Source organism: Prionailurus viverrinus, chromosome A2 (assembly GCF_022837055.1).
Source record: "Prionailurus viverrinus isolate Anna chromosome A2, UM_Priviv_1.0, whole genome shotgun sequence".
Lineage (NCBI taxonomy): Eukaryota > Metazoa > Chordata > Mammalia > Carnivora > Felidae > Prionailurus > Prionailurus viverrinus.
This window is the reverse complement of record NC_062562.1, coordinates 93,199,740-93,212,764: the sequence shown is the minus strand read 5'-3', so window position 1 is coordinate 93,212,764 and position 13,025 is coordinate 93,199,740. Positions and strand designations below refer to the sequence as shown.

The 13,025-nt window shown below is 36.0% G+C and overlaps 1 protein-coding gene and 1 pseudogene across 1 annotated transcript in view; one reads left to right on the top strand and one right to left on the bottom strand.

The window, feature by feature from the left end:
• The window catches only part of ZNF804B (zinc finger protein 804B), a 510,289-nt gene that overhangs the window by 166,602 nt on the left and 330,662 nt on the right, over nt 1-13,025 (bottom strand). The window lies entirely within an intron of this gene.
• LOC125161120 (60 kDa heat shock protein, mitochondrial-like) lies at nt 1,375-2,425 on the top strand (annotated as a pseudogene).

Here is a 13,025-nt window from a genome sequence, read left to right as displayed (position 1 = left end):
TATCTGAGTTTTATACTTGGGCTCCTAAAAGGAATTCATAAAGCTTAATCCCTAAGTTCCTAAAATACAGGAAACTGGCACAACAAAATTTCTTTCATTTTGTCCTCTGGTAATAAAATACCCAATTTCCTAAAGGAAAAGACAAACATTTTTGAGTGCTACTGTGCCAAGCAGTGGGCTACACACTTTTCACAGATATTACCTAGTTGTACCTTAGATACATTGGAGAAATTTTAATTTAATGGGTCAGTGAAATACGTGACTATCTTTTCCTGTGACAAATTGTGAAGATCGCAATTTTTAACATCTGTTTTTTAAGGGCCTTGAAAAACATATACACTCTAACTGTGACAATATTAGGGGTACTCAGTTATAGTTGTTGAACTAGGTCAGGGGAACCTAGAATAGATAAATAAAGAACAAAAAAAAAGAATCAATAAATATTCCTTTTGGTTTTAGTTTTCATTTATTTTAAAATGTTTGTTTATTTTTGAGGAGAGGAGGGGCAGCGAGAGAAGGAGAGAGAGAATCCCAAGCAGGCTCTGCGCTGTCAGCACAGAGCCTGACCTGGGGCTTGAACCCATGAACTGTGAGATCATGACCTCAGCTGAAATCAAGAGTCAGATGTTTAACTGACTAAGCCACCCAGGTGCCCCTCCACTTCTGTCTTATTGAAAATATTCAGTGTTTAAAGTTTTTGGTGTTGCTGTTGTTGTTGTTTGGTTGGTTTTGTTTGTTTGCTTGTTTGTTTGTTTTTTCCCTCTCCCCAGCATGGGCCAGTCCCAGTCTGGTAAAACTGTCAATGAAGATGCTGCTTCTCTGTTATTCATTTCACTTCTTTCCTTCCTCAAAGTGGTATTTTTGAAGAGAAGCTTCATGAAGAACAGCAAAGCCTTACATGGCTAGTGCAGTCATAAGCTGCATCAGAGTATTCTCCAGGGTAGGTGTGTAGTCTCTCTTTCCTTCTTGGATGTATTTGTGGTGTTTTCAGAGGTACTTTCTCTGGGTCATCTTCTATATTACAATTCCCTTGATAAGTCAATGCCTCCTCCAGTAGGCTGCTTTGCTCCACCTAGACTGCTGGTTCCCCTCCTGGGTCACTTGTGGTTGAGGTCATCCTCCAGGGACATGCCCCTTCAGAATGGCAGATGGGCCACAGCGTTCTAACATGAATCGCTCAGGGGGCCCCCCAGAATAAAGGGCCCCTCTTTTCCAATGAGATGCAACTCCAGTCTCTTTACTCTATAGGCAGGTATACCATTCCAGTTAATCTTTTGGCTTTTGACTTCTCGGTGAGAATCAGATACTAATTCCACTGGAACTGATTTCATAACATCTCAAGATATAACGTACCTAGTATGGTTTACTGAAGGCATGAAGTTTGATCGAGGTTATATTTCTCCATACTTTATTAATACATCAAAAGGTCAGAATGTGAATTCTAAGATGCATACATTTTATTGAGTGAAAGGAAAATTTCTAGTGTCCAGTCCTTTGCACCTTTTCTTGAAATTGCCAATGCTCACCATAAGCCCTTAGTCATAATTGCTGAAGATGCTGATGGAGAAGATCTGAGTATACTCATTCTGAAATTAGCTAAAAGTTGGTCTTCAGGTTATAGCAGTCAAAGTTCCAGGTTTTGGAGGCAAGAGAAAGAAACAGCTTAAAGACATGGCTATTGCTACTGGTGGCAGTGTTTGAAGAAGGACTGACTCTAAATCTTGAAGATGTTCAGCCTTACAACTTCAGAAAATTTGGAGAGGCCATCATGACCAAAGATGATGCCATGCTCTCAAAAGAAAAAGGTGACAAGCGTCCAGTTGAAAAATGTCATCAAGAAATATATTGAACAGTTAATATCACAATCAGTGAATATGAAAAGGGAAAGTTGAATGAACATCTGGTAAAACTCTCAGATGGAACAGCTGTGCTGAAGGGTGGTGGGACAAGTGATGTTGAAGTGATTGAAAGGAAAGACAGAGGTAGAGATGCCCTCAATGCTCTAGAAGCTGCTATTGAAGAACGCATTGTTCTGGGAGGGGGTTGTGGCCTGCTTTGGTGCATTCCAGCCTGATTCAATAACTCCAGCTAATGAAGGTCGAAAGTTCGTACAGAAATTATTGAAAGAACACTCAATATTCCTACAATGACCATTGCTAAGAATGCAGGTGTTGAAGGATCACTGATAACTGAGAAAATTATACAAAGTACCTCAGAGGTTGGTCATGACACTATGCTTGAAGATTTTTGGGATATGGTGGGAAAAGGAATCACTGACCCAACTAAGTTTATAAGAACTGCTTTATTGGATCCTCCTGGAGTGGCCTTTCTGTCAACTATAGCAGAAGCTGTAGTCACTGGAATTCCTTAAGAGAAGGGCCCTGGAATAGGCGGAATGGGTGGCATGGGAGGTGACATGTTCTAATTCCTAGAATAGCGCTTTACTATTATAAATGCACAGTGAGAGGAAGGTCAAAGCAGTGCTCCTCAACAATAACTTCAGAGACATCAGCTGAAGGAAATGACTGAGGAAAAGGCTGACTGGTGGTTAAGAAAATCACAATACGGAGCCTGGGTGACTCAGTCAGTTGAGCATCAGACTCTTTGATTTCAGCACAGGTCAGGATCCCAGGGTCATGGGATCCTTCACTGAATGTGGAGGCTGCTTAAGATTTTCTCACATTCGCTCTCTAAAATAAAATTTTAAAAAGTCACTATAACCATCAGTTACTACTTTCAACTGACAACATTTAATGGTTTACTGCGGTCACCGTATTACATGCCTACAGACAACTTATTTTGTGTCTTTAAATAAAAAGACATTTGTACATTCCTGTACTGAATGCAAGAGCCACGTACCAACGTACTACTTTCAACATAAATCACTGGGGCATTTTTATGACTATTCTGTTAAAATTGGGATTTTAGTGCTTGCCATCTCCAGATGAAAAGTTAAGAAGCAGCTTCTCTGTGGAAAGCAAGAATAATTGTGTGGAAAGTAGCTAAATATCCAATTATGTGACAACCTTCGTGTAATTAAAATTTGTTTAAATTTTAAAAAGAAGAAGAAGGAGGAGGAGGAGGAGAGGAGCACATGTCCTGGAGGTGACAGACCTGGGCTCAAATCCTGGCTCTGCCACCAACCTGCCAAATAATCAGGAGGAAGTTACTGAAATTCTCCATGCCTGCTACCCTAATCTGTGAATGGTGACACTAACTGGTGGTAATGTTTAACCTCATCAAATAATATGGGGGTATAATAAATATCGATGTCTTAGCACAGTTCCTAGCTTATAACAAGCACTCAGAAAGTGTTAATTATCACATATAGAAGAGTCTGGCCTCTACTATATTAGTCTCCACATTGGAGACCTCAAATCCAACTAGAAAGAAAAGATATGTTTGTGCTCTGTTTCTGAGAACATTCTGTTACATTAGTTTTCTTGAGTACAGCATATTTATTTCCATTCCCTTCCTGTTTCTCAAATGATTTGTGGTCATTTTTAATAAATGATAAATATGCAATAACAACGTTAAAATAAGGATAAAGGCCCTAACGTCATGTAACTGAGGTAGATAATTATGTCCAATGTGCAAGCCAATGGAATTTTTAAAAATTGAGTATTAATTTTAACTCCAGACATAATGGAAGTCATAATGACCCAAGAAAATACGATGCTGTGTAGTTCTCATCCCACAAAGAGTTACCACTTTGCTGAGTTACTTAAACTTCAAGTTTTGAATATGTAAGACAGTGTCTCTATAAAGCTTCAAGCATAAAGGAAGGAGCACTGAAGATTAAAAACCAAACAGCAAACAAACAAAACAGCTTTCCAAAGGTCTCTTTTGATAGTACTGTCTTCAATATATGTGGGGACTAATATTCAAATATTAACAAAAGCGTGCATTCTCAAACTTCAGCATGTGTAAGAAACACCTAGAAATAGAGGCACCTGGGTGGCTCAGTTGGTTAAGTGTCTGACAGTGGATCAGGTCATGATCTCATGGTGTTTGAATTTAAGCCCCACATCAGGATCTGTGTTGACGGCTCAGAGCCTGGAGCCTGCCTCAGATTCTGTCTCTGTCTCTGTCTCTCTCTCTGCCCCTGCCTCATTCCTTTTCCTTCCCTCCCTACCCTCCGCCCCCTCAAAAATAAATAAACATTTAAATAAAGCTAAAAAAAAAGAAAGAAACACCTAGAGATTAAATGAAGATTCCTAAGCCTGCCCCTGGAAGAAATGGGGGTGCAGAGTGTCCAAGAATCAGCTATAGATGGGCACTACACTAAAGTTTGCTACAAGGAGGGCTCGGACCTCGCTCACAAACACTTGGCCAAATGTGGGCACAGCTGCTCTCACTGGGCAGCAACCACTTAAGAACCACAGATAAGACACGATTATGAAGTTCTCATTTCTGTGCCTCAGACCCTCGTCGGAAGGCAACAATCTTACTCCTACTACTCCTAGCAAGAAAGTTAGTTTCAGAATTAATGGGTGCTTTTTAATGATGCATCAGATGCAAAGACAATTTAGTTATTTAGCAGAAAACACAGGTATTTTAGTATTTAGTAGAAAATAAAGATAGTGAAAAAGTATCTTTAATTACAAAATGTTAATAACCATTCGAAAAATATGAACAAAGTCTATGAAAATGGAGGGGGGCGTTAACATATTCTACACAAGGGAAAAGAAATGGCCAATAAATACATGAAAAGATGGCTGACCTCATTATTAATAACATAAATTCAGACTGAAATAAACAACAGTTTTTTATGTATCAGACTGGGAAAGGAGAAAAGATCTCTGTTAACACATTCATAATGATATACAGATGAGCAAAATGGCATTTCCATACACTTAGGTTGCAGAGAAAATTGCTACATTTTCGCAAAGGGGATCTAGCAATATGTGTAAGTTTTTATAAGTGCTAAATTTTGGCTAAAACAATTACTCATCTTAGAGCTTGGCCCTGAAAAAAAATAACTGTGTATATACATTTACAATAATGTATAAAAATGTTAGTTTGGCAACGTTCATCAAAGTACTCTTTAGGAAAAAAGAACTTAAAAGCCCAACAACTAGAATTAGTTAAAAATTATAATATTCATTACAATGCAATACTATGAAAATACTAAAAACTACAATGTGTAATTATGATGTCCACAAAAATGCCCACAAAAATATTTAAGTGCCAAAAGTTATGAAAACTTATGCATAGTCGGATCCCATTTTCCTACGGAAAAACTGATTGCATGGGGTAGAAAAAATTCCTAAAGGTTTTACATCACCATAGTAATTACAAATGTTTGTAGTTAAAATAAAAATGGACTTTAATGGTTTTTTATCTTTAACTTGAATTTATCATCAAAAAATACAATTACATATTTTTTCTTAAAAATATATTAAATAAAATTAAAACATATGTGATTTAACCACGTAAAGTAGGTGATTTGTGTGAATCAAAAAGTATGTTATTCAGGAGTATAACACTATGGCTTTTCTTTGGCACCAAAAAGAACTACATGTTAGCTGGGTTTACATTTCTTTCTCTTAACTACTTCCTTGGATATCTAGTCGCTGTAGAAATATCTGGGAGTTACACAAAAATCAAAATTGAGTGCAAAGACACATTCTGACCTGTACTTTTAAAAGTACTATATAACTTTCCCAAGAAGGAAATATTCTGATCATTGAGACACTTTCAGTATTTTCTCTTCAATGCCTCAGAGACTTCCACTCAAAATAACTCTACCTTGAACAATACGATAACTTGGGGAAGAAAAAAAAAACTGTTATGGGAATTGTGTTCCTCCAATGTGTAAGGAGAAAAATAGTCCAAAAAAATAAACCTAAGACCAAAAGGAAAAAAAAATCACCATTCAATTATTTTTACTCTCATAGTTTCTTGAAGAGTTCATTTCTGAATTTTTAGAAAGCTCCTGAAAATCAATATCAATATTTACTTATCTCTTCTAGTGTTTTCCCAACATGAATAATGTTTTGAAGTAAACATTTGCCTTGACACAATATGTATTTGAGCCAGAGATGGTTTTGTCTCTGGTTAACTTATAAGCTGCTCTACTTTTCAGAATCCATCACGTACAGTTGGGAATTATGATCATTATCATTATTGAAGTTTCTTGTCTTTGTAGGCTGCTTTGCAATGTACAAAACATTTTCACACGCAATGCGTTCCTTTCATTTTTATTTTCTGACATTCTTGTGAGGTAGGTAGAGAAGATATCATTTTCTTGAGAGAGATGTGAGTTATAAAAGGTAAAGCTATTTAGGTAAGATCTATTTATCTTGTCACTATCTCAGTATACTAATGGTGCTTTAACAACCTACAGGTCTTCGTGTGGGATCACACAGTGTATAATTTACAGAAGAGACAAAAGATTTAGTCTCAAATCTCGGTGAAAAAAGAACCCATGGCCTTGGAACCTGTAGAAGGAGATGAACAGCTGGGCCTCTATGGTTTCCAGAAACCATAGTGTCACCAAAAGAAAATCGAACTTATTTTTTTAAGAAGTAAAAAGCCTGAAAATAAAAGCCTTTAAATTCCAACAATGGCATATAAAATTTTGATATGTTTTTGATAATAACTAATGATATACCCTTGACTAATATTCTTGTTTTCAGACATGAACAAGTTCTAAAAATTATTTGTAAGGCGAGTAAAGATTATTAATAAAACAGAAGCGTATCATTCTGGGTCAGAATTACTTTGTGCTTTGACTGGAGACTGGTATTAATACAAAACTGGCATTAGCTTCACTTCCCAGAAGTTTTAAGACTGTTTAATCTAATATTCCCCCAAAGGGTATTCCATGACCATGGAATCCTCTTGAAAACAGATTTAGAGTTGACTATTTTTAGAAAACCCAATATACGACACTGTCCTTTCAGACATTCATAAGGCAAAGTGGTATACTATAAACGACCATAGAGGTTTATGCAATATGCATTGCCCCAAATTTTTCAATCCCTTCTTATAAAATCTATTTTCTTCAACAAAACCTATTTAACTTTTCATGGAACCAGAATACCAATATGTTACTTGAGACTTTTGTTGTTGTTGTTGTTGTTAGCACAGAAACAAAGTAATTTTGAAATAATAACCAAAGAAAAATATCTCTTATAAAATACATTTTGTTCTCTCATAAACATTATAGGATACTCATTTTAAATTACCTTAGATTATTGGAATTTCAGCACAGTGCTCTAAAATTAGCGGTTGCAGTCACTTCGGAGCAAAGGAGGCAGACACAAAATACTGATTGTTGTAATTTACTCACTCTGTTCTGTAACAAACATGTCAAGACCTAGAGGCAGGAAATGTAGGATCACTCATTACTCTAGAAATAGCAAAAACTTACTCTCTAAGCATTCAAAAAAACAGTGCGCCCAAGTTTTAAATTTTATGTTTTAATTAAAAAAAATTTTAAGCTAAAACTAGAGCCAGGTTTCTTCCTTCTTTAATGAAACACTCAAGAATGTGTAATTATATACAATACTGGTTAAGTAAGACTATTAGGATTTTTTTTTAGTGAAACTCAAAAACTAGAGATTTATTGATGTATAAATTGGTTTCTTTGAAAAAAAGATTAAGGAGAATAGCAAAAAAGTACAATTTATTTTAATAATTTCTATTTCTGTATTTATAAAAGGGGTGGTTCTGTAGCTTGTGTGTGTATATACATACTGTGCATCATACAGATATATTCATATTGATATCTATATCTATATGATACAGCAGAATATGTTCATATGACCACTTCAGGAAATGGACTGCTCCTGTTTACAATGATCTTATTAGTATACCATTAAGTTGTTAAACCTCTATTTAGCTCTTCTCATGGCTGCCATCACAGATGTGACAGCCAGCTCATCACCAGAATCAGGCCTGTTGTTAGACACCCCCTTAAGCTTAAGAGATTAAGAAGGAAGCCACGTCATTTTCCTGATATTTGTCATAGTGACAAGCCAGAATTAAGTACAGCTGGAAAGAACTAGGCAATCTTGTCTCTAGAGTTTTCTTCTTGAGAAGAATGAAAGTCAATCATGATGCCAAATATTGGTCATGGGAGCAATAAAAAACACAACACTACCCAACCAGTCCTGGATTGCCTACAAATGTGGACAAAGAGAAGAAGGATGCTTAAATGAGAGCAAGTCTTTCTGAGATGAGACTGCTTCCCATATTTTCTTCAAGGACCTTGAAGTTATCAAAACCCAGAAAACTGTACTTTAGAATTACCAACCAGATCCCTTTGTGCATTTGGTCCTAAATAAAAACAAAGATCTCTACTTACCTACCCCTGTAGACCACACTGTAAAATCATGATCACTGATTTTGGAGACAGGCTGATAGAGCTTTACTATTTTCTCTTTATGTAAACTTTGATAAATGGCTTATTCTCCCTAAGCCTCAGTCTTCTCACCTATAAATGAGGGATCACTGTCATTTCACAGGATTGTTATGTCATTAAAGGTTATGTATGTGAAGTGCTTAACACAATTACTGGCTTACAGTAAGTGCTTCATAGTAACTAACGTTATTGTATTATTGGCATTCACATCTACCAGTCGCCCAGGCAGAGAGAGCACTAGGAAAACATCTCTCCTGTTATTTCACTATGTGTGTTCATCTGTGGTTCCTCATTATCTTTCCCCTAAGTTCCCCCCAGCCAAAGCGTCTTCCCTTGCATTTTCATCATTATCGCCAGTCTTTCTGTTCAGGACAGAATTAATTTACAGCTAAACTGGGAAAGAGTTTCCTTATTTCTGGGGATGTGTTGTTACCTGGATTTGGTTGTTTTAAGAGAAAAACAGTGGGATTTATGATGTGCTATTTAAACCCAGAACTCCCTATCTACACCCCCCCCCCCAGAACTGTGTTTACTGATGCTTTTCATCCAGCATAAACTATTAGACAGCCTACCATGACAAGTGATGAGGGGAGCAAACGTACCCCGCTGGTAATTTCTACCTTAGCTCTCCCAAAGTCAAGATTTGCTGCACTTAGTGCATCAAACTGTGGGTGCTAAATGACATTTACTCTCATTATCATCATAGTTATCTTTCTTTTGTGTGTGTGTGCCTTGTTCCTAACAAATAAATTTACCTCTTAAGGGCAGATAAAATGTTTTAGTCATCTTAGGATCATCAGTTTCTAGCAGAGTGCTGAACAAAAAGAAAGCCGTTTATTATATTTGTTACACTGAACTGAACAGAGCCACAAAGAATTTCAGGATAACAATTTCTAATAGGTTATCAAACATCTGTAATTATCTGAGCATTAGGGAGGACCTTGACATACCGAAAAATTGATTTGCTATAGTAATACACCTCAAGTATTCTATAGTCTTGAACATGTAGCTGACATTCATACATTTCATTTTAATTGCTCATACTCTTGCCCCTCGTCCATTAAAATTTTCTTTAATGTTTATTTATTTTTGAGAGAGAGAGAGAGAGAGAGAGAGAGAGAGAAAATGAGCAGGGGAGGGGCAGAGAGAGAGGGAGACACAGAATCTGAAGCAGGCTCCAGGCTCTGAGCTGGCAGCACAGAGCCCGACATGGGGCTTGAACCCATGAACCGCAAGATCATGACCTGGTACCGCGAGATCATGACCAGAGCTGAAGTTGGACGCTTAACTAACTGAGCCACCCAGGTGCCCCATCTTGCCCCTACTCCTAACTCACAAATAAGTTATTCAAAATAATAGTAACACTCCTTCCCTTCTTTCCTTCCTTTCCCTCCTTTATTCCACAAATGTTTACTTAGTTACCACTCTATACAAGCACTGAACCAAATCCTGGGGGCTCAGAATTGAATGAGATATTTCTAATATCTTCTAGGAGTTTATATTCTGTTGAGCATAAGAGACAGGAAATCTACCTTTCAAGTACACCATGAAAAGTAGTATCAATACAGAATGCACCAATACTATAAAAGAGCAGAGGTGGGTCAGGGATGACTTTCTATACACACTGGGGTGGCTATACCCAGTGCAGATTTTGTGAAAGATAGACTGCAGTGGAATGAAGAATGACTGGGACACAAACAGACCATGACCATGGAGTACTATTTCAGGAAATAGAATATAGAAAGAAATGTAATGGTTAAAAGTTGATTAGCGTTGTAAGACAAAGCCAAGGTACAAGAATGTGAATTTTTATAAGAGTAAGGCACAGATTGCTTAGATTTATGATGAATTGCCAGTAAGTGGAGAAAAATGGAGAATGGTTGATGGAGCATGTTCTCTCAGGAGATAGGATAACCTGGCATCCAAACCACACTAATCATGATAATGCCTTATTAAGGGGGTGAAGGAAACTTAAATCCCACCACATATCTGCAAGAGTTTAGATGAGAGCCATAAAAGGATTAATGGATTCCTGGAGCAGTGGCAAATCCAGGACAGGCCAGGGGAGTAACTATTCCCAGTGAAGGCAATAAGGGGTACTTTGTCTATAGAGAATTTTTATATAATGGCAACACCTACTAAAAGTTAGTCTGATTTTTATTATCCCCTTGCACTGTCACTTCTAAACAATGTTAGTAATAAAGTATTTCCCTCAGTCAAATTTTGACTGGACTAAATTTCAAATCAGTGCTGGCCAACAAAATGTTATGAAATGATGTAAGTATTCTATACATACAACACTGTATGGATGTTCTATACATCCAACACTGTAGTCACTAACTATATGTGGCTATTCAACATGTGAATTGCAATTAATGTGACTGAGGAACTGTAGTTTTAGTTCCTTTAATTTTAATAAATTTAAATTTATTATAAATAACCATTGTGGCCAGTGGCTACCATATTGGACATTGCAGTTCTAATAACTACTATGGTTTCTTCTGTGTTTCAATTTTATAAATAAATAAAATTTCAATATACATCTATTATGATTACACAATTTAATATCTGAAATAATTTATACATATGCATGTGTATAGCATTTTATTACTTATCTTTTAATAAATGCTACTGTGGATGGATGTTAATTCAAAGAATTCCTAGTTATACAGTTGACCCCAACTCATATACACCCAGGCACATACAATTTATTTTGAGAATAAGTTCATAGTAGTTTGGAATCATCAAAGTTCGTTTCTGTGCAGTTCATGTCTCTGTGACACTAGATCTGAATTTAAACAGTAATTTATAAAAACATACTGATAGCATAATGATATAAAAATAAAGAATCAGACATTGATTTACTTTAATTCTATGTTTGTGTATAACTCTTTGGAGTATGTATTAAAAATTTGGAAATTTGCAGAAGACTAGAAACTGAACTTGGAATGTCATAATCCACTACTATGATAGACCACTGTGTGGATTTTTTTTTGTTTTCTAAAAATACATTAATGTAATTTAAAAATACAACATATTACATTTTTGTACTATAACATTTATTTCTTAATTGCATATATTCATGTAAAAGTTCAGTAAAAATGTTTAACTGTATTACTTTTCTAGTCATCTTAATCATTTATTTAATTTCATGATTATTACTAAAAATAATTCTGTAATATAGAGGAAAATGTTTAAGATAAGCTGTCAAGTCTTCTAGGTACATTACCATATTGGAGTCATCTTCACAACTTATACACAGTCTTGACAGAATATAAGTCTTACTAGGTAAAATTATAGGAAGAACTCATATTATTCTTATATATGGATCTAACCCCTGCAGGAAACCAGAGACTTTCATGACTTCTAACCTAAAAAGCAAATATTTGGTGTAAGCACAAACCAATTGGTTCTCTACTGGTGTGTCATAGTCCTGTGGAGCAGACAGCATGGTGGTTTGAGAGAGCACATGCTGTGAATTCACACCTTGGCTTTACCACTTAGACAAGTTCCTTAACCTTTCTGAATCTCAGGTGCTGCCCTTATAAGATGGGAAAATGACAGACATATTTTGTGATGACTAACTCAGATAATATACGTGCAATATCTTAGACAGTAGGTGCCACATAAATGGTGGCTCCATTCTTATAGAAAAGGCAATGCAACAAAAGTCCATATTTCACAGAAGACCATGTGGGAGGGGAAGGGAAAAAAAAGTTATAGAGGGAGGGAGCCAAACCATCAGAGACTCTTAAAAACTGAGCATAAACTGAGGGTTGATGGGGGGTGGGAGGGAGGGGAAAGTGGGTGATGGGCATTGAGGAGGGCACCTGTTGGGATGAGCACTGGTGTTGTATGGAAACCAATTTGACAATAAAATTTCATATTAAAAAATATTATTTTCTCTAAATAAAGCTAAGACTGTATTCTGACCTAAATAAATAAATAAATAAATAAATAAAAAGAAAAAGCAATGCAGATTCCTGAATTATTTGACTCAACACATTGGTCATTAACATCCTTAAACATCTTCCTCTATTGAGAAGACTATTTTAAAATTATAATCATTACTACTATTATTATTTTCCTTTGCAAAATATTTGAAGCGCTATCAAAAATTGTTATTTTTTTTGATTTGGGGGAAGAGTGGTGGGTTTTTTTAATCTTCATTTTTAAAAGAAAAGAAAATGGTGTACCTGAAGCAGTATTATTTTAAGAAAGGAATTATCTGTGATATCTCTTTTATGCCTCGTGAGGGCCGTTAGCTGAATTTTACTAGTATCTCTATACCTTGTGCCATTTCTTTTTTCAGTCCATTAGAGGGGAAAAGATGCTAGGTAGGTCAAAGGAAACCAGCTCACTTGGGAATGCATTTTGCTAGCAATATTGAACATGTTGAGTTAACAAACAAAAAACAGAGAAAGACAATCAAAAACTCATATTTCTTAAATTAAGTAATTTTAATAGGCTTTATGCTTTGGTAGTTTCTCATGTCAGGATTATCAAATTAGGTGAGTCCTGAATAATTAGCTTGCTTGATAGAACTGAGTGGGTACAGCCAAGTCCTATGTATGTGTCCTGTTCCTTATTCTAATTTCTAATTCTCTTCACTGGAATTCCCTAGACCAGATGCTCTTGACTTACAGAAGGAAAT